Below are 21,746 nucleotides of genomic sequence, written 5' to 3'. Positions count from 1 at the left end.
CAGGGACCTGTCCTGGCCCAGCCCTGTGCCCCCTCCACCACGTCAGCGCCAGCGCCCCCCTGCGGACCAGCCCAGCCCCACATCGCGTGCAGTGACCGCCTTGCAGCTGGCCGCCCAGGCCCCGTCCCTCGGAGGGCGCCGCAGCAGCCGAGGGGTCGGTGCCGAGCCTGCAGCCAGCCGGAAAAGGCTGCCAAGGCAGCTGGGCCAGGCACTCGCTGCAGCCTCCCCGGCTCCTTCCAGCACTTCCCAAAATAGCCCCGAGCTGACAGCTGGGGGCACCTGCCCGGCTGGGCGGAGTCGGGTAGCCACACCGAGCCTGCGGCACCCCGACTACAGCTCCCAGCATGCACCGCTCCAGCAGCCAGGCCGCACTGCATGCTGGGACCTGCAGCCTCAGTGCCTGCTAAAGATGCCCAGGTGGGCGAGGCAGCGACACGCCCCCACCCCAGCCATGCCAGCCCAGTGCCCCGGCAGCCCCGGGGCTCCATGGGGCAGGGCCTGTCCAGCAATGGCTGCTGGGCGACTGGGCGTTCCCCGGCTTGCCCCTTGTTCCGCGCTGGAGACGGCGGGAACGGGAGAGCTCCAAGTCGGCATCAGACGCGTCCTGCCTCAGGACCCAGCCGGCTCCCCGGTCGGCGCTGGCTGCAGGACTGGAACCGCCCTGGCCGCCGCACCGGTACCTGGGCCGCAGCCGAGCCAACGGGTTGGTTTTCTCCTCCCCCTGCGGCTCCTGGGGAGACTCCTCTCCCCTCTCGGCTCTGAACGGCAGCATCTCCTCGGGGCCGAGTGTCCTCCCGGGCCTGCCGCTCCGTGCCCAGAGCCTGCTGGGAAGCGCCCTTTAAACGGGCCAGTCTCGCCAGCGCCCACGCCCCTGCGGAGTCTCATGCTCCCGGCTGTCGTCCTCACAGCCCCAGCTCCCGGCGTCCGGCGTCTCCGGCCTCTTCCTTCCAGAGAAATGCCGCAGCAGCCTCGGGCACGTGCCGAACCATGACCCCAGGACAAGCAGCCGGCAGGTCCAGGCTGCGGCAGGAGCTCACGAGTCAAAACCCATCTCAGGACCCATGTGGGACGGGCCAAAAGCGCGACTCGCTCCCGCCGGAGGCAGCGTCTCGGCGAGGGGGGCGAGGTGACCCCCGGCCGCCCCAGGCTGGGCTTGGGAAGCGGCGGAAAGGGCCCTCGCTTTGCTTCGTTCTCTGCAGGAGCGCGGCGCAGGCCGCAAGGGCCAAGGGCGGTGACCGGTTCCGTTCCTTCCACAGCTCGTTTCTCAGGGATCATCGGCAAACCCCCAAAGCCTCCAGCACCGGCTGCCCCACCAGCCCCTGGAAGCTCGGTTCAGGTTGCCCCCCCGCCGGGCGGACACCAATGTGGGATGGATGGGAGGCGCCGCTCCGCCCTAGGGAACAGTGGGGACTCGAGCAGGTGCGGGGGGGGGGGTCTAGGCTTGCAAGGGGCAGGTTATTTTGGGCAGGGGGGGTCACGGGCGCAGCTATTTCCACTCCGCCAGCTGCCCCGGCAGTAGCTGTGCTATTTATTTTTAGCCCCCCAAGCACGCTTGGCACTTGTGCCCCGGCGTGTACAGCCCAGCTGGCCTGCAGCAAGCGGCGGGGTCGAGCCGCGCTCGGGGGGCTGCACAGAGCCTGGCAGCCCCGACCCAGACTAGACGGCCGGCTGCTACGCCCATGGGCAGCCCCGTAAGACGAGGGGTTGGGGCTGGTCGTGCAGCGCCGGACAGGGGTGTCCGGTGTGACCCCGAGGCCAGAGGCGAGACCAGCAGCGCACGTGAAAACCCACCGGCTGCGGCCAGGGCGCGTCCCTGCTCCATAGCCAGAGCGGGGCGAGCCCGGGGCAGGGCGACGGCCTTGCGTGTCCCACGGGTGGTCGTGCGGGGGGGGGGGGCGCATGACAAGCCATGGCTTTCCGGCGGGGACGTCTGGTGAGGACTTGCATGATCAGAGCCGGGCCAGAGCCGGGCCAGGCTCCCCAGCCCCTGGGGGAGCAGCAGTGGGAAACGCACGGCATGCGGGCTGCACCGCATTTCAAGAAAGATGTGGAGAAACCGGAGAGGGCCCAGGGATGCTGACAGGTCTGGAGAACATGGGCTAGGAGGGAAGACTGAGGGAACTGGGCTGCTTTAGTTTGCAAAGGAGCAGGCTGAGAGGGGACAGGCGAGCGGTTTTCAAGTATCTAAGAGGGTGTCACAAGGGGGGTTGTTCTCCTTGGCCTCTGATGAGCTGTGGGTGCCCGTGTTCCCACCTGCGGATTCGCAGGGCTCAGCGGCTGGCGCACAGCCTAACGGGGCACAGCCCCGCTCCCTCGGCAGGGTTTAGCGGTGACATCCCGCCGTCACGCCACAAGCCGGCTCTGCCCAGGCGTGCTCTGTGCCACCCGTGGGACACGCAAGGCCGTCGCCCCGCCCCAGGCTCGCCCCGCTCTGGCTATGGAGCAGGGACACACCCTGGCCGCAGCCGGTGGGTTTTCACGTGTGCTGCTGGTCTCGCCTCTGGCCTCGGCGGTCACACCGGACACCCGCCGCCAAGTCCTGTCTGGCGCTGCACAACCAGCCCCAACCCCTCGTCTTACGGGGCTGCTGTCCTGCCACGGCGACGAGCGCCTCTCCGAGCCCCATTTCCTGCTCCCCACGCGGGAGCCCGTGCGCTGAGGCCCATGGGACGCTCGGAGCAGGGCAGCGGCGGCTGTGGGCACTGGGAGCCAAGAACGAGCTGGGGCTACACCAGCCGCCTCGTCGCCGCCCACCTCGGCAGGTCCCCGGGCTTCCATTTGCGCCAGGCGACGCTGCCCTGAAACAAATGGACTCGTGTGTCGTCCACAACTGGAGTCGTCAACAATGGAGTCGGCTCTCAGCCCCCCTGCGCTCAGCTCCCCGGCCCGAGCCTGCTGCGGCGCCTTCTCAGCCGCCCGGCCCCTCCAACCTTCCAGCATCGTTTTAACAGGCAGCGCCCAGAAGTGGACTCTGTATTCCAGCCGCAGGGAACCCCTCCCCGCATCGACGCACCAGGGCTCGCACTAGCCCTCCCTGGCCACACCAGGGGCTTGTCACTGCTCCCCGGGGGGCCCTGCTGGCGTCTCTCCGCACTGGGCTGGGCTGGGCTGGGCTGGAAAGGGCCGTTTACCCAGCAACGCAGCTCGCTCGGGAAGTCTGCCCTGCCCCCCCCCCCGGTCACTCCACCAGCTGTGTCGCCCAGCAGGAACCGTGTCTTTCCACAGACACGGAACATTTCAACATTTCTGCTTTTTCTGCATCATTAACAATTTAAACATGTCTAGGCACCATCTAAGTCCTGGAGCAGACAGCCCTGGAGCCCCCAGGGGGAGAGGCAAGTCTTGATTTAGGACGGGGTGAGGGACCTTTTCGGGGTCGGGGGCTGCTGACTGTCACGTTACTGCATTTTAGGGGAAGCAGCCAAATCAGTGCTGCACCCGGGGGGGGGGGGGGGTGCCCCAAAGTCTGTAGCAAGGGGGCCAGGGGAGGCTCTGTTCTACTGACTCTGTGTCTGCTACTCCTGTACCTGTGTGCGTGTGTGTGAGGTGAGGGGTGTGGGCTCTGGGCCGGTGCCGGGAGTGTTCTCGGCCTGAGATTGCCTGCTGTAAAGAAGGGTTGTTCAGTCAACGGCTGTGCTAACTAGCAGGCCCCCAGGGCGCCCAATACACACCTGGGGGCTGCACCTGGAAACCTGCAGACCAGTCAGTATCTAATGGCTGCTGGCAGGGGACACAGGGCTCGGTCACTGGGCCACATGACCCGCTCCAGCTTGGAAAGTACCAGGAATGGCTATAAAATGCCATGAGGCGGACTCCACCTGAGGACAGCGAGCCGGGAAGGATGGCTGACTCACAGGATGTGCACCAGAGGCTTTTAAGCCGGCAGTTTGTAACATCTCTGCTAAGAACCTGCACTGAGAACTGGGAGATTCGGTGCATGTGACGTATTCTCCTTAACCTCACTCTCAGCCTTTTCTTTCTTTTATTAATAAACCGTTAGATTGGAGAGTCTAAAGGACTGGCCCAGCGTGGTCCTGTGGGGAAGATCCAAAGTGTAAAGTGACCTGGGATCTGTGGCTGGATCTTTGGGACCAGAAGAACCCGTTGGGGGTAGGTGAGATCGGGTCCTATAACCCCTCACCTGTGTTAGGCCCGGGGCTGATTGGGGCACAGAGCGAGCTGGGGTGTCTGAGGGGTTTTACTCATGAGGCTTCCTGCCGGCCAGTTTGGCAGCTGAGGCGCTTGGTGTGACCGGTTTGTGGCCTGTTTGGAGAGGTCCCCCCAGTCTGGGGCTGTAAGCAGCCCTGGTTTTGAGCAATTCGCCCTGAGCGGACGCCCCCAGCGGTGCCCAGACCTGGTCCGGTCCATCACAGTGGCGTAGTCGGCAGGATCCACAGAACTTGGTCAATTGAGCTTTGGACCAGGGCCCCACGCTGGCTACATTGGATTTTTGGTGTTGAGAGTTCGTTTGGTTAAAGAGCCGCTGCGATGAGTCAGCGACCGTGACGGTCTGGACAGAGAGGCTCTGAAAACGTGGTGCTTGGCGAAAGGCATTGCCTTCAGCGAGAGAGCTTCTCGGGAACAACTGAGATGGTTGGTGGCTGCAGAAGAAACGAGAGTGCAGCTTAGACATAAACAAGAACTGGAGGAATTTGGTCTGCCAGCTGAGCAGAGAAGGGCTGAGGCATGAAGAGAAGCCGCTGAGAGAAGGCCCAAGCTGGAGTGAGAACGTGCAGAGAGGATGGCAGAGTCGGACGAGCAAGGAGAGAGCTGCCAGACTTGAACTTCGGCTTAAGAGAAGAGAAGAACAAAAGACACCGGATGTCACGTTATTGGACTGGGAGGGGAGCAGCCGGGTCACTGCTGCACCTGTGGGGGGTGTTCGCCCCAAAAGTGGTACAAAGGGGCCGTGTGAGGTGTCAAACAGAAGCGTAAATTCTACTGATTCTGTATCTGCCCTTCACATCTCTGTGTAATGTCTGGGTGTGGAGTTAGGAATCTGTTCTCTGGATGGAAACTGGGAGTTTATAAGTGGTTGAGCGATGGGCTCGGCCTATGGACATGCTAATTAGCGAGGCTCCAGGGACAATAGGTCTCAGTACCTGAGACCCACCTATGAAGGAATCTAGGTGCCTAGTCAGAGACCACGTGACCGTCTCCAGCTTGGAAGAAGCCAGGAAGGAGGTAGAAATAGGCCATGTGGCCGACTCCATTTAGGTCTCCAGATCTGCTCCTGACCCCAGATGCGGCCTTGCAGGGATTCACGAGCCGGGAAGAACTGTGGACCCATCCGGACATAGGATGTGCACCAAGGACTTTTAAGCCAGCAGCTGTAACATCTCTGCTAGAGCCTGCATCGAGAACTGGGAGATTCAATGCTCGTAATGTGTGATACTTTAACAACAACCTCACTCTCCTGCTTTTCTTTCTTGTAGTAATAAACCCTTAGTTGTTAGATGCTAAAGGATTGGCTCAGCGTGATTTGTGGGTAAGGTCCAGAGGGTAAATTGACCAGGGATCTGCAGCTGGTTTCTTGGAACCGGACAGGACTTGTTCGGGGTAGGTGGGATTGGGTGCTAGGACCCCCCACCTGTGTATAGGCCCGGGGCCATCTGGGGCACGGATATTGCTGGGGTGTCGGAGGGTTTTGCTCGTGAGGCTTCAGGCAGGCAGCTGAAGCGCTCGGTGGGACTGGTGTGTGGCCTGTTTGGGAAGGTCTCCAGTCGGGGGGCTGTAAGGAGCCCCGAAGTTGAGCAATTCGCCCTGAGCGGAGGCCCTCAGCTGTGCCCAGACACGGCCCGGTCCGTCGCACCGTATCCTCCTGGGAGTTCGATATGTAACCGTGTGGGTATGCGGTGTGACTATGACATGGCTGATGTCTTAACCCAGCCTCAAAGCATGTAGGGATGTGACTCCTCTGTGTTACCTGTAGCTCACAGGGAGGTTTGGGAAGGGGACGCATGTGTCTGGGGCTAGTGAGTCCTACTGTAACCAAGGGGAAAGTGTCTCTCCCTGTCTGTCTGAGGCAGGTGGCTGTCTGTGCAGGGGGCAGAGGCCTGGGAGTGAGGGATCCAAGGGCCTGTCTGATGCCTCAGAGGTGAGGCTGGAATCAGAAGCGGGGCAGGGAGGGCCCAGGGGTTGGGACAGTGCTTCCCTGGGGCAGGCTGCAGGGGATGCCAGGGGGAATTCCTAGCTGAGGAACAAGATCAGGCTCTGGAGGGAGATGGGTTGTTGGCCGGTGATGCTTGTGAAACTGCACTTGCCCACGCGGGAGGGGAGTCGTGCGAGGAGCAGTGTGAGCAGCCGTGTGTGGAAATGGAGTTTGGCTGCTGAGCGTGACAGGGCCTTGCTTGGGGGAGATCAGGAGAAAGCTCGGCCTGTAAGGGGCAGCAGTTCATTTCGTGAGACACCCATTCCCGTGCCTGATGGGCGCCAATTATGCCCACAGCTACTGGCTGGTAGGCCTAGCGTCAGCAGCGGGCCCGCCCCAGAGCCACGAGCAGAACCCTCACGCGGATGAGCGTGAGGTCAGGGAAAACGCCACGGGCGCTGCAAGGGGAGTCCTGCCTCCTCCAGCGGCCAGGATTCTGAGGCAGCCAGCCGGGCAGGGCAGGGCAGCCAGCCAGCCAGCGTGGCAGGGCAGGGCAGCCAGCCAGTGGGGCGGGACAGGGCAGGGCAGCCAGTGGGGCGGGACAGGGCAGAGCAGGCAGCCAGCGGGGCAGAGCAGCCAGCCAGCAGGGCGGGGCAGAGCAGGCAGCCAGCGGGGCAGAGCAGCCAGCCAGCGGGGCGGGGCGGGGCAGAGCAGGCAGCCAGCGGGGCAGAGCAGCCAGCCAGCGGGGCGGGGCGGGGCAGAGCAGGCAGCCAGCCAGCGGGGCGGGGCAGAGCAGGCAGCCAGCCAGCGGGGCGGGGCGGGGCAGAGCAGGCAGCCAGCGGGGCGGGGCGGGGCAGAGCAGGCAGCCAGCAGGGCGGGGCAGAGCAGGCAGCCAGCCAGCGGGGCGGGGCAGAGCAGGCAGCCAGCGGGGCGGGGCGGGGCGGGGCAGAGCAGGCAGCCAGCGGGGCGGGGCAGAGCAGGCAGCCAGCCAGCGGGGCGGGGCAGAGCAGGCAGCCAGCGGGGCAGAGCAGGCAGCCAGCCAGCGGGGCGGGGCAGAGCAGGCAGCCAGCCAGCGGGGCGGGGCAGAGCAGGCAGCCAGCGGGGCGGGGCGGGGCAGAGCAGGCAGCCAGCGGGGCGGGGCAGAGCAGGCAGCCAGCCAGCGGGGCGGGGCAGAGCAGGCAGCCAGCGGGGCAGGGCGGGGCAGAGCAGGCAGCCAGCCAGCGGGGCGGGGCAGAGCAGGCAGCCAGCCAGCGGGGCGGGGCGGGGCAGAGCAGGCAGCCAGCCAGCGGGGCGGGGCAGGGCAGAGCAGGCAGCCAGCGGGGCAGAGCAGGCAGCCAGCCAGCGGGGCAGAGCAGGCAGCCAGCCAGCGGGGCAGAGCAGGCAGCCAGCCAGCGGGGCAGAGCAGGCAGCCAGCCAGCGGGGCAGGGCAGAGCAGGCAGCCAGCGGGGCAGAGCAGGCAGCCAGCCAGCGGGGCGGGGCGGGGCAGAGCAGGCAGCCAGCGGGGCAGAGCAGGCAGCCAGCCAGCCAGCGGGGCGGGGCGCGTGGATCCCAGCCAGCCTTTGGCGAGGTGGAACTTTCCGCAGCTTGCCTGCGAGCGCTGGGTGGGTCTGGGCCCCCTGCATGCAGCTCTGGGATGCAGAGGGATGCTCCCACACACGTGTCCAGGTTGCCCTGCCTGGCTGGGCCCCAGCCCCTATCAACAGAGCCGCTGGGAAGACAGCAGCAAACTCTGCCACCAGGACAGACACCAGCAAGCATCCCCAGAGGGACAGGGCTTTCCCCAGCTCTCTGCAGGGAAACTGAGGCCAGGTCTGCCCTAGAGCTAGAAGGTCGGGGTGGGGCACACAAATCCAGCTACGCCACTGAGTTGACCTACCTTAGGCTGAGCTTGGCGGTGGGAGGCCAACAGGAGCAAACTTTCCCATCGGCTGCCAGGAGTCCCAGCGCACAGCCACCCTCAGTGTTCGATTTAGTGGGTCTTAACTAGGCCTGCTAAATCAAACGCCAGAAGATCGATCTCCAGCGCAGTAAGTATGGGCGTGGCCTAAGCAGCACCCCCAGCTGAGAAGAGAGGCTGGCAGGTGTGTTTGGGGGTGGGGGAGAATAGGGGCCGGGAAGGAATGGGGGCTCCCACCTGGAGTCTGTCCTAGGGGTCAGGCAGACAGAGCTTGTACCAAGGGGTATTACAGCCGGGCTGGGCGCTGGCTGCCCGGGCTGGACCCTTCACTTCCCTGGGCCAGCCCGGGGCTGACCTCCCTGGCTGTGGCAGAGCCCTGACCTGAGGTCTCCCCTCCCGCAGGGGCCTCTGGGCTCAGCCCAGCCTCTCACACTTCCCTTATCTATTTGCCACACTCGATTACTAGCTACCTTTGCACTGCGACCTTCGCTCCCCCCGCCCCCTTCCCGTGGGCCGGCGCAGGTGACTTCACGCAGCACCGACGTTTCACTCTCGGTTCCCAGCTACACGTTTGCTAGGCCTCCGTTCTGCTCCCCTCGCTACGCACAAGTCCCTGTCTTACTGGCCAGGCCGGGATCACATCACCTGCCTCTGGCCAGTTACCTCCTGGCAGGAAAGGTCCCCGCCAACGGCTCGAAACGCCACCTGCACGCAGCCCCCACTGACCCCCAGGGCTATGACACAAGGGGACGGGGAATCGGCTCCCGGGGAGTTCACGGCTGAGCCGACAGCGCTGGGGAAACGGAGGGTTCAGCGCGCCTGCCAGGAACGCAACCCACCAGCTGGGACGAGGCGCCTGCGGGGGTCCGGTTTGCACAAGCTTGCCACTCCCCTCCCTCCGGACGCACCCGCCCCGCCGTGCCCCCTTCGTCCTGGGCTTCTGCCTGGCACGAGGGGCCGTCCCCCCATAACAGTCCCTGATCCCCAGCCCAGCTGATCCGTGCACTGTGCTGCGGCACGGTGCCGAGGGCAGGCTCTTACCGCGTGACACCGCACAGCGCACCCTGCGCCTGGGACAGCACGGCTCTCTTGCCCGGTTCCCCGGCCACCGGGCAGCCTCTCCCTGTACGCTGGCGTCAGCCGCCTCGCTCCCAGGAGGGGTGCTCTTCACAGCCCTGGGCAACGCCAGGCGGCAGGGCAGCGCAGTCTGAGCTCACCTCGGCCGGCGCTTCCCTCGGGCGCAGGGGAGAGGGGGAGCCGGTGCCACGCCCCACGTCAGCTCCCTCGGGCGCAGGGGAGAGGGGGAGCCGGTGCCACGCCCCACGTCAGCTCCCTCGGGCGCAGGGGAGAGGGGGAGCCGGTGCCACGCCCCACGCCCCACGTCACAGCTTCCTCGGGCGCAGGGGAGAGGGGGAGCCGGCGCCACGCCCCACGTCAGCTCCCTCGGGCGCAGGGGAGAGGGGGAGACGGCACCGCGCCCCACGTCACAGCTCCCTCGGGCGCAGGGGAGAGGGGGAGACGGCACCGCGCCCCACGTCACAGCTCCCTCGGGCGCAGGGGAGAGGGGGAGACGGCACCGCGCCCCACGTCACAGCTCCCTCGGGCGCAGGGGAGAGGGGGAGACAGCACCGCGCCCCACGTCACAGCTCCCTCGGGCGCAGGGGAGAGGGGGAGACGGCACCGCGCCCCACGTCACAGCTCCCTCGGGCGCAGGGGAGAGGGGGAGCCGGCGCCACGCCCCACGTCACAGCTCCCTCGGGCGCAGGGGAGAGGGGGAGCCGGTGCCACGCCCCACGCCCCACGTCAGCTCCCTCGGGCGCAGGGGAGAGGGGGAGCCGGCGCCACGCCCCACGTCACAGCTCCCTCGGGCGCAGGGGAGAGGGGGAGCCGGCGCCACGCCCCACGTCACAGCTCCCTCGGGCGCAGGGGAGAGGGGGAGCCGGCGCCACGCCCCACGTCACAGCTCCCTCGGGCGCAGGGGAGAGGGGGAGCCGGCACCGCGCCCCACGTCACAGCTCCCTCGGGCGCAGGGGAGAGGGGGAGCCGGCGCCACGCCCCACGTCACAGCTCCCTCGGGCGCAGGGGAGAGGGGGAGCCGGCACCGCGCCCCACGTCACAGCTCCCTCGGGCGCAGGGGAGAGGGGGAGACGGCACCACGCCCCACGTCACAGCTCCCTCGGGCGCAGGGGAGAGGGGGAGCCGGCACCGCGCCCCACGTCACAGCTCCCTCGGGCGCAGGGGAGAGGGGGAGCCGGCGCCACGCCCCATGTCACAGCTCCCTCGGGCGCAGGGGAGAGGGGGAGACGGCGCCACGCCCCACGTCACAGCTCCCTCGGGCGCAGGGGAGAGGGGGAGACGGCACCGCACCCCACGTCACAGCTCCCTCGGGCGCAGGGGAGAGGGGGAGCCGGCGCCACGCCCCACGTCACAGCTCCCTCGGGCGCAGGGGAGAGGGGGAGCCGGCGCCACGCCCCACGTCACAGCTCCCTCGGGCGCAGGGGAGAGGGGGAGCCGGCGCCACGCCCCACGTCACAGCTCCCTCGGGCGCAGGGGAGAGGGGGAGCCGGCGCCACGCCCCACGTCACAGCTCCCTCGGGCGCAGGGGAGAGGGGGAGCCGGCGCCACGCCCCACGTCACAGCTCCCTCGGGCGCAGGGGAGAGGGGGAGACGGCACCGCGCCCCACGTCACAGCTCCCTCGGGCGCAGGGGAGAGGGGGAGACGGCGCCGCGCCCCACGTCACAGCTCCCTCGGGCGCAGGGGAGAGGGGGAGCCGGCGCCACGCCCCACGTCACAGCTCCCTCGGGCGCAGGGGAGAGGGGGAGCCGGCGCCACGCCCCACGTCACAGCTCCCTCGGGCGCAGGGGAGAGGGGGAGACGGCACCACGCCCCACGTCACAGCTCCCTCGGGCGCAGGGGAGAGGGGGAGACGGCACCGCGCCCCACGTCACAGCTCCCTCGGGCGCAGGGGAGAGGGGGAGCCGGCGCCACGCCCCACGTCACAGCTCCCTCGGGCGCAGGGGAGAGGGGGAGACGGCACCGCGCCCCACGTCACAGCTCCCTCGGGCGCAGGGGAGAGGGGGAGACGGCACCACGCCCCACGTCACAGCTCCCTCGGGCGCAGGGGAGAGGGGGAGACGGCACCGCGCCCCACGTCACAGCTCCCTCGGGCGCAGGGGAGAGGGGGAGACGGCACCGCGCCCCACGTCACAGCTCCCTCGGGCGCAGGGGAGAGGGGGAGACGGCGCCGCGCCCCACGTCACAGCTCCCTCGGGCGCAGGGGAGGGGGGAGACAGCACCGCGCCCCACGTCACAGCTCCCTCGGGCGCAGGGGAGAGGGGGAGACAGCACCGCGCCCCACGTCACAGCTCCCTCGGGCGTAGGGGAGAGGGGGAGACGGCACCGCGCCCCACGTCACAGCTCCCTCGGGCGCAGGGGAGAGGGGGAGACAGAACCGCGCCCCACGTCACAGCTCCCTCGGGCGCAGGGGAGAGGGGGAGCCGGTGCCACCCCCCACGTCACAGCTCCCTCGGGCGCAGGGGAGAGGGGGAGCCGGCGCCACGCCCCACGTCACAGCTCCCTCGGGCGCAGGGGAGAGGGGGAGACGGCACCACGCCCCACGTCACAGCTCCCTCGGGCGCAGGGGAGAGGGGGAGACGGCACCGCGCCCCACGTCACAGCTCCCTCGGGCGCAGGGGAGAGGGGGAGACGGCGCCACGCCCCACGTCACAGCTCCCTCGGGCGTAGGGGAGAGGGGGAGACAGCGCCGCGCCCCACGTCACAGCTCCCTCGGGCGCAGGGGAGAGGGGGAGACGGCACCGCGCCCCACGTCACAGCTCCCTCGGGCGTAGGGGAGAGGGGGAGACGGCACCGCGCCCCACGTCACAGCTCCCTCGGGCGCAGGGGAGAGGGGGAGACGGCACCGCGCCCCACGTCACAGCTCCCTCGGGCGCAGGGGAGAGGGGGAGACGGCACCGCGCCCCACGTCACAGCTCCCTCGGGCGCAGGGGAGAGGGGGAGACGGCACCGCGCCCCACGTCACAGCTCCCTCGGGCGCAGGGGAGAGGGGGAGACGGCACCGCGCCCCACGTCACAGCTCCCTCGGGCGCAGGGGAGAGGGGGAGACGGCACCGCGCCCCACGTCACAGCTCCCTCGGGCGCAGGGGAGAGGGGGAGACAGCACCGCGCCCCACGTCACAGCTCCCTCGGGCGCAGGGGCGAGGGGGAGACAGCACCGCGCCCCACGTCAGCTCCCTCGGGCGCAGAGGAGAGGGGGAGACAGCACCGCGCCCCACGTCACAGCTCCCTCAGGCGCAGAGGAGAGGGGGAGACAGCACCACGCCCCACGTCAGCTCCCTCGGGCGCAGGGGAGAGGGGGAGACGGCACCGCGCCCCACGTCACAGCTCCCTCGGGCGCAGGGGAGAGGGGGAGACGGCACCGCGCCCCACGTCACAGCTCCCTCGGGCGCAGGGGAGAGGGGGAGACGGCACCGCGCCCCACGTCACAGCTCCCTCGGGCGCAGGGGAGAGGGGGAGACGGCACCGCGCCCCACGTCACAGCTCCCTCGGGCGCAGGGGAGGGGGGAGACGGCACCGCGCCCCACGTCACAGCTCCCTCGGGCGCAGGGGAGAGGGGGAGACGGCACCGCGCCCCACGTCACAGCTCCCTCGGGCGCAGGGGAGAGGGGGAGACAGCACCGCGCCCCACGTCACAGCTCCCTCGGGCGCAGGGGAGAGGGGGAGACGGCGCCGCGCCCCACGTCACAGCTCCCTCGGGCGCAGGGGAGGGGGGAGACGGCACCGCGCCCCACGTCACAGCTCGCGCAGGAGCGACCCGACAGCCGGCCTCCTTTGATCCGCGCGGCGCCAGTCACGCGGCTCAGGCACTTGCCAGGGAGCTGGAGCTGTTGGGAAGCTCTGCGCAAATACACAAGCCCCTCCAGAACCAGACTCCGCGAGTCACCAGGAAGGCTCTGGGAGCGCCCCATCCCCTCCAGGAGCCCACCCAGCCCTGCCTCCGGGGCTTCTCCTGCCCCCCGGCTCACCCAGACTCAGCGCTTGCTGAGGGGCTACCCCGCCGCCCATCCTGGCAGGGCACAGGCGGGAAGGAACCTCCAGCCACCCCCTCCTCCTGAGCGCCGGGCCTGAGCCAGCCGGGCAGCGTCGCGCCGCCCAAACGCTGGCGCGGGCCCCAGCCAGGCCTCGCTCCCGCAGGCTAGCTCTCCGGGCCGGCAGCCGCTGCTTTGCGACGCGGGGCCAGCGCCGTCGGCAGCACGGGAACCCGGCTGAGCACGTCCGCCCCCTGGCGCCGGCGCCGATCTGTCTGCCTCAGCCCGCGCGGACGGGCCCCAGCCGCTCTCACGTTAGCCAGCGGCAGCCACGCGCCTTCTTAGCGCTTCCACGGCCAGTCGATAAAACCAGCTCCCCGCGCAGGCCGGCTACCAGCCGCCACCGCCCCACTGATACAGCCCGGTCCATGGGGTCCGCGGGGAGCTCCTCACGGGCACCAGCTCCTGCTCCCCCGCTCTGCTGCCTCTGAAACAGGCGGCGGGAGGGGGGGATCCAAGTCAAGCCCGGGGCAGTCAGCGGAAGAGCAGCGACTGAGGCAGCAGCTAGCTCCGCCGCCCCGCATGGCTAGGAGCACGGGGCCCACAGCTGTGCACAGACCCCTCTGCTCCAGCGCAGGGCAGGCAGCCCGCAAGGGCTCTGCACTGCCGGCAAGGCAGCCATCTGGGGAAGGGACCAGCCGCCGAGGAATCCTGCCGGCCAGCCCGGCTGGGCACTTGCTACGAGACGGCCCAGGAGCCGCCAGGCCACACCCTCAGCACCGTGCCCAGGCGCAGGCGAGCCCCCGGCAGGGCTGCAGAGTCGGGGGGGCGGCAGGGCGCCGGGGAATTCCTGGGGCTCCCGCCTTTTCACTCCCCATCCGGGGCACTCTGGTGGGGCAGGAATGGAACCTGGGGCAGGTGCAGCAGCCGGCCACGCGCAGCCCCGACCCGGCCACCCACCACCGGGCCGCGCCGCTGCCAGCTCAGCGAGACGCCAGACACGGGCGAGCGACGGGCGCCGAGCGCACTCGGGCAGCAGCCGGAGCACACAGCCCGGGCGGGGGGGAGAGCGGAGGCAGCTGGGGCTTGTGGTAGGGCCAACGGCAGGCACGGCATGGCTGTAACGCCCGCTCCGAGCGGGGACCTCAACCCCCCCCGGCCGCGCCCGCTCCGAGCGGGGACCTCAACCCCCCCCGGCCGCGCCCGCTCCGAGCGGGGACCTCAACCCCCCCCGGCCGCGCCCGCTCCGAGCGGGGACCTCAACCCCCCCCGGCCGCGCCCGCTCCGAGCAGGGACCTCAACCCCCCTGGCTGTGCCCGCTCCGAGCGGGGACCTCAACCCCCCCCGGCCGCGCCCGCTCTGAGCGGGGACCTCAACCCCCCCCCGGCCGCGCCCGCTCCAAGCAGAACCTCAACCTCCCCGGCCGCGCCCGCTCCGAGCGGGGACCTCAACCCCCCCCGGCCGCGCCCGCTCCGAGCAGAACCTCAACCCCCCCGGCCGCGCCCGCTCCGAGCGGGGACCTCAACCCCCCCCGGCTGTGCCCGCTCCGAGCAGAACCTCAACCCCCCCGGCCGCGCCCGCTCCGAGCGGGGACCTCAACCCCCCCGGCCGTGCCTGCTCCGAGCAGAACCTCAACCCCCCCGGCTGTGCCCGCTCCGAGCAGAACCTCAACCCCCCCCGGCCGCGCCCGCTCCGAGCGGGGACCTCAACCCCCCCCGGCCGCGCCCGCTCCGAGCGGGGACCTCAACCCCCCCCGGCCGCGCCCGCTCCGAGCGGGGACCTCAACCCCCCCCGGCCGCGCCCGCTCCGAGCAGAACCTCAACCCCCCCCGGCCGTGCCCGCTCCGAGCAGAACCTCAACCCCCCCGGCCGCGCCCGCTCCGAGCAGAACCTCAACCCCCCCGGCCGTGCCCGCTCCGAGCGGAACCTCAAACACCCCGGCCGCGCCCGCTCCGAGCGGAACCTCAACCCCCCCGGCCGTGCCCGCTCCGAGCAGAACCTCAACCCCCCCGGCCGTGCCCGCTCCGAGCAGAACCTCAACCCCCCCGGCCGTGCCCGCTCCGAGCGGAACCTCAAACACCCCGGCCGCGCCCGCTCCGAGCGGAACCTCAACCCCCCCGGCCGTGCCCGCTCCAAGCAGAACCTCAACCCCCCCCGGCTGTGCCCGCTCCGAGCAGAACCTCAACCCCCCCCGGCCGTGCCCGCTCCGAGCAGAACCTCAACCCCCCCCGGCCGTGCCCGCTCCGAGCAGAACCTCAACCCCCCCGGCCGTGCCCGCTCCAAGCAGAACCTCAACCCCCCTCGGCCGTGCCCGCTCCAAGCAGAACCTCAACCCCCCCCGGCCGTGCCCGCTCCGAGCGGAACCTCAAACACCCCGGCCGCGCCCGCTCCGAGCGGAACCTCAAACACCCCCCGGCCGCGCCCGCTCCGAGCAGAACCTCAACCCCCCCGGCCGCGCCCGCTCCGAGCGGGGACCCCAGGGCCCTGCTGCTCCGGCCCAAGGACGGAAACGGGCGCCGCTACTGGAACAAGCTCTGCACCCATGAGCGGCGTGGGCGTCTGAAAGCCCCGTGCCCGTTCTAGCGCAGGCCGGGCCGTGATGCCCTCCTCCGGGGCCCAGCGCGGGACCTGGCACGCGAGGCTAGGCGGGGAAGCCCACGCGCTCGCCGTCACGGGACAAGCGCACTTGGCTAGAGACAGGCCGGGCCCTGCTCCGTGCTCCGCAATGGGGGTCTGCGCGCGCCCAGGCCGAGCCAGCGAGTCGGCAGCGCTGGAGCCGGGTCAGCCCCGGGCTCGGAGGGGCGGCGGGAGAGGTACGAGCTGGCGAGAGCAGGTCCCGAGCGGCCGGCAGGCTCTTCAGCAGCACTGGGACAGGCCTCTCCCGGCGGCCCTCCCCCCAGCTCCTCGAGGGCCCAGGCGGAATTTCTCATTCCTCACACCCCCCGGTGCCCTTCGGCAGTGCTCCCGTGCGAGGGGCTGCTCCGCACGGCCCGGTGTGCGCTAGAGGCAGCCGGAGGGACTCCAGACAGCGGCAGGGGCGCACGCGCAGGAGCCAAGTGCCCGGCTAACGGCTGCCGGTGTTTCAGGCAAGCTGGCTGCCTGGGAGCGAGAGGCTTTGTGGGGACACTGGCTCCCCACAGCAAGCAGGGCTCCCTGAGACACCGCCCAGCACCCCCCGAGCCGGGCCACGGCTAGCGGCCTGCACAGTCTCCCACGGGGGCTGCAAGGCCCTGCTGAATGAATCAGCCGGTTCAACTGGACCTTTCCCTGAGCAAAGGGGCCGGCTGGAGCCCTGCGGCCGCGGAGCAGCCCCTGGCCCACAAGGCTGCACCAGCCCCCTCTTGGGAACTGCAGCCAATAAGCAACGGGGACGGTAAAACGTCCGTATTCAGGCGGCCAGGCAACCGCTGCCCCGGGGGCGGGGGGGGCACCTGGGGAGGGGGCTGCCGGGAACCGTGACGGACGGCCCAGGCTCCCGGCTTAACCGCTCACACCGCCACATCCGCACGAGCACCGAGCGGGCAGAGTAACCCGCAGCCAGCCACCCCCGCGAGGCAGGTCCAGGCATCTCACACCCGGCATCCCTCCGCCCAGCCAGGTGCCAAGAACCAGCGTCAGAGGCTGACACCCAGACTGCCTCCCGAGCCAGGGCCTGCCACTTGCGCAACAACCGGATATTTCCCAAAGCAGCCAGTGTGCTCGGGGCCTGGTCCGGCAGGGGGCTCGGTCCGGCACGGGGCTCGGGGCTCGGTCCGGCAGGGGGCTCGGGGCTCGGTCCGGCACGGGGCTCGGGGCTCGGTCCGGCAGGGGGCTCGGGGCTTGGTCCGGCAGGGGGCTCGGGGCTCGGTCCGGCAGGGGGCTCGGTCCGGCAGGGGGCTCGGGGCTCGGTCCGGCACGGGGCTCGGGGCTCGGTCCGGCAGGGGGCTCGGTCCGGCAGGGGGCTCGGGGCCTGGTCCGGCAGGGGGCTCGGGGCTCGGTCCGGCAGGGGGCTCGGGGCTCGGTCCGGCAGGGGGCTCGGGGCTCGGTCCGGCAGGGGGCTCGGTCCGGCAGGGGGCTCGGGGCTCGGTCCGGCAGGGGGCTCGGTCCGGCAGGGGGCTCGGGGCTCGGTCCGGCAGGGGGCTCGGTCCGGCAGGGGGCTCGGGGCTCGGTCCGGCACGGGGCTCGGGGCCTGGTCCGGCAGGGGGCTCGGGGCTCGGTCCGGCACGGGGCTCGGGGCTCGGTCCGGCACGGGGCTCGGGGCTCGGTCCGGCACGGGGCTCGGGGCCTGGTCCGGCAGGGGGCTCGGGGCTCGGTCCGGCAGGGGGCTCGGGGCTCGGTCCGGCACGGGGCTCGGGGCTCGGTCCGGCACGGGGCTCGGGGCCTGGTCCGGCACGGGGCTCGGGGCCTGGTCCGGCACGGGGCTCGGGGCTCGGTCCGGCACGGGGCTCGGGGCCTGGTCCGGCACGGGGCTCGGGGCTCGGTCCGGCACGGGGCTCGGGGCCTGGTCCGGCACGGGGCTCGGGGCCTGGTCCGGCACGGGGCTCGGGGCTCGGTCCGGCACGGGGCTCGGGGCCTGGTCCGGCACGGGGCTCGGGGCTCGGTCCGGCACGGGGCTCGGGGCCTGGTCCGGCACGGGGCTCGGGGCTCGGTCTGGCAGGGGGCTCGGTCCGGCAGGGGGCTCGGGGCTCGGTCCGGCAGGGGGCTCGGGGCTCGGTCCGGCACGGGGCTCGGGGCTCGGTCCGGCAGGGGGCTCGGGGCTCGGTCCGGCAGGGGGCTCGGGGCTCGGTCCGGCAGGGGATTCGGGGCTCGGTCCGGCAGGGGATTCGGGGCTCGGTCCGGCATGGGGCTCAGTCCGGCACGGGGCTCGGGGCCTGGTCCGGCACGGGGCTCGGGGCTCAGTCTGGCAGGGGGCTCGGGGCTCGGTCCGGCTCGGGGCTCGGTCCGGCACGGGGCTCGGGGCTCAGTCCGGCAGGGGGCTCGGTCCGGCAGGGGGCTCGGTCCGGCTCGGGGCTCGGTCCGGCAGGGGGCTTGGGGCCCAGTCCGGCAGGGGGCTCGGGGCCCGGTCCAGCGGGGGGCTCGGTCCGGCAGGGGGCTCGGGGCCCAGTCCGGCAGGGGGCTCGGGGCCCGGTCCGGCAGGAGGCTTGGGGCCCAGTCCGGCAGGGGGCTCGGTCCGGCTCGGGGCTCGGTCCGGCAGGGGGCTTGGGGCCCAGTCCGGCAGGGGGCTCGGGGCCCGGTCCAGCGGGGGGCTCGGTCCGGCACGGGGCTCGGGGCCCGGTCCAGCGGGGGGCTCGGGGCCCAGTCCAGCGGGGGGCTCGGTCCGGCGGGAGGCTTGGGGTTCGGTCCAGCGGGGGGCTCCCTGCTTGGGCCGGGCTGGAGAGACTGGGCTACCACCACTGCCAGGAGCACAGTGTGGGGCTCCACGGGGTTCCGGGGGCCCAGCCAAGCTTGATCCTGCCCGCACTGTGGAAGAGCTTCGAAGCAGGATGAACCCAGGCTTTGCACTGGCAACAGGCTGGCTCTGCAGGGGCAGGAGCCACAGGAAAAGCCCCTCTGTGGCCTGCCGGGCAGTGGCACCTGTGTCCCTCACTGGACAACCCCAGGCCGAGGCCCTGCCTAGCGCCCTCTCCCCCAGCCAGGGAACGGGAGCCACGGCTCTTTCAGGGCACTGACCCCCTCTGGCAAACCAAGCAGGCAGAGCCGGCCGCGACCAGCGTCCTTCGCCCCGGGGAGCCCTTTGCTCCCAGCAAAGCCACTTCCCCTTTGGGCGCCGTGGCTGGAACAAAGCCCCCGGCCGCGCACTCCCCTACCCCTAAGCGTCTCCCCGGCTTGCAAGGAACCTTGGGAAGAGGTCGCAGGTCGCAGGCAGCGGGGCCACGAGCAAGTGCGGTTTGAGAGAACACGCTAGATCCACTTTCCAGCAGCCCCCGGGGTCCACGCCTTGGAAATGCTGCGTGGAGCCCGGGATCAGCGGGGCAGTGCCAACCTGCCCCGGCTCTGCGTGGAGCCCAGGGCCAGGGGGACTCGGAGCCCCCCGCTCACTTCCCGCTCCACGCCGGCGCTGCCGCTTTGAGATCAAGAGCCCCCGTTGGGGACGCCTGCACTCCTCAAAGCTGGCACCCGTGAGCTGCCCGGGGCCAGCGGGAGGTGCCCACAAGGGCGCTTCTGCTCTGAAATGGACTGCGGCCGTGCCTCTGGACCAGTGAGCCACCCGGCGGGTAACGTCCTCGCCCGAGGGCCGCACGCAGCCCCTGCGTCTAGCTCAGCACAGCGCACGCCGCTCACGCTCCATGAACGGGCTGCGAGAGCGTGTGCGGAACAAGCCGTGCACGGCCCCCCCGGCTCCCCAACGCTACGCCCATGCCGGGCCTGTGCCCGAAGCTTCCCCTTGAAGTGTCCGCAGGCGCCCTGAGAAGCGCGGGATGTTTCAGGGCCCCCCAGGGCCTTCTCTGGGGGGCGGCGGGCAAGGTCTAGGTAGGAGATCAGGACAAAGGATTCCCCTAGGCGGGTGGGGAAGCCCTGGGCTGGGTTCCCTGGGGAGGGGGGAGTCTCCATCCCCAGGGGTGTGTAAGTCCCAGCTGGACAAGGGCCTGGCTGGGCTGATTGAGTTGGGTTGGTCCTGCCTTGGGCAGGGGCTGGACTCGCTGCCTCCTGAGGTCTCTCCCGATTCGCTGTTTCTGTGATTCAGAGCGGGCAGAGGGGGGCTGTCAGCCACCACACTACCACAGCCCCTCACGGGAAGGCCCACCAGCCCACTGGGCCCCCAGAGTCCCAGCACGACCTGCGTCCGCGCCCATCCTGCAGGTGCTCCCAGCCCTGCTGCTCAGGTCCTGCTCCTAACTTCAGACGGCGTTCCCCGGCCCACAACGGCAGCCCTGCGCTCCAGAGAGATTTCAACAACCTACACCCCACCATCAACCTCAGCCTGGACCATTCTACACGAGAGATCCACTTCCTGGACACCACAGTACAAATCAACAATGGAAAATTAGACACCACTCTCTACAGAAAACCCACCGACTCATACAGTTACCTACATGCTTCCAGCTCCCATCCAGAACACACCACACGATCCATCGTCTATAGCCAAGCTCTTCGATACAACCGCATCTGCTCTAATCCCACTGACAGAGACCAGAAGCTTCAGGATCTCTACCAAGCATTTATAAACCTCAACTACCCACCCAGAGAAATAAAAAAGCAAATTGAAAGAGCCAGACGAATACCTAGAAACCATCTACTTCAAGACAGACCCAAGAAAACCAACAATAGAACACCACTTGTCATCACCTACAACCCCCAACTTAAACCTGTCCAACACATTATCAATAAACTACAGCCTATATTGGAACAGGATACCATACTCAAAGAGGCTCTGGGAGACAGACCCATAGTCTCCTATAGACAACCACCTAACCTCAAGATGATTCTTACCAACCACCACAGGACATACCACACTAATACCAACCCTGGTACCTTCCCTTGCAACAAACCCCGTTGCCAGCTTTGTCCACATATTCACTCTGCTGATACCATTATTGGACCTAACCAAGTGAGTTATAAGATCAAGAACACATATTCCTGCGCATCCAGAAATATAATCTATGCTATCATGTGCCGAAAGTGTCCGTCTGCTATGTACGTTGGACAAACGTCTCAGACACTTCACCAAAGGATCAATGCTCACAAAACAGATATCAGACAAGATCACAAAGAGAAAACAGTTTCTTGCCATTTTAACCAGAAAGGACACTGTCTCAATGACTTAACCACCTGCATTCTGCTACAAAGACCTTTTACATCTGCACTTGAAAGAGAATCCTCTGAACTGTCATTCATGTTAAAATTCGACACTCTCCAAAAAGGACTCAACAAACACTTGAACTATCTCACCCATTACCAGGATAGCTTCCCCAATTATCACCTCTAATACCATTAACTCACAAACATCCCACTCTCCCCACCTCTAATATCATCAATTCACAGACACTTACCTTCCTTCCTCCCCCCCCCCCGCATCCCCCTCCTGTTCTGAAATTTGATTTGTCCTTTTCATATGTGTTCGTTTTTTAATTGTATCCTTTGGTATATATGGTTGTGACAATTTTCTTCCACCTAATAAACCATCTTGTTAGTCTTTAAAGTGCTACATTGTCCTGCATTTTGCTCCAGGCAGGAGTCCTTCCCCAGTGCCGTGTCCAGGGAGCACAAGCAGCCGCCAGGGCTGGCTGGTCACGTCGCGCCAGGCAGCCCCTGCCAAACATGCCTCTGGAGCTGGGCTTGCTCTGAACGTGGCAGGGGCCAGCCACCCCCACGCGCTGCTCTGCTCTCCCCAGCCGGCCCACGGTCTGGTGTCCCAGGTCACACACTCCTGCCTTGCAGCCATCTCCCCCGTGTGCCCGCAACGCTGCTCCCCCGACGGCCGACCCCCCCGTGCGCATGGGCAAGTGCCACGTTTCTGGATTTTAAGGGGGGTGTTTGCCCCAAAGTGTATACAAAGGGGGCCATGTGCGATGTCACATGACAGCTTCTGCTCCACTGGCTCTGTAGGTGCTGGTCCTGACTCGCTGTCATGTCTGTGTGTGGGGTTAGAAACACGCACTCTGCAGGGAGGCTGGAAACTTCTCTGTGGCTGAGCAACGGGCAAGGAAAGCTCAGCCAGCGGCTATGGCAGTTAGCAAGGGGGCAACGAATCTCTAGGTGCCAGGACACACCTCAGGCGTGGGACTGATACCTA

General features: G+C 68.8%; 1 protein-coding gene across 1 annotated transcript in view; it reads right to left on the bottom strand.

Moving 5' to 3' along the window:
- Positions 1 to 21,746, bottom strand: part of MAPRE3 (microtubule associated protein RP/EB family member 3) — a 69,251-nt gene that overhangs the window by 33,526 nt on the left and 13,979 nt on the right. The window lies entirely within an intron of this gene.

This window comes from Pelodiscus sinensis, chromosome 3 (assembly GCF_052426305.1).
Source record: "Pelodiscus sinensis isolate ZL-2025 chromosome 3, ASM5242630v1, whole genome shotgun sequence".
NCBI lineage: Eukaryota > Metazoa > Chordata > Testudines > Trionychidae > Pelodiscus > Pelodiscus sinensis.
Note: the sequence above shows the minus strand (reverse complement) of the source record. Positions and strands in the feature narration are given on the sequence as shown.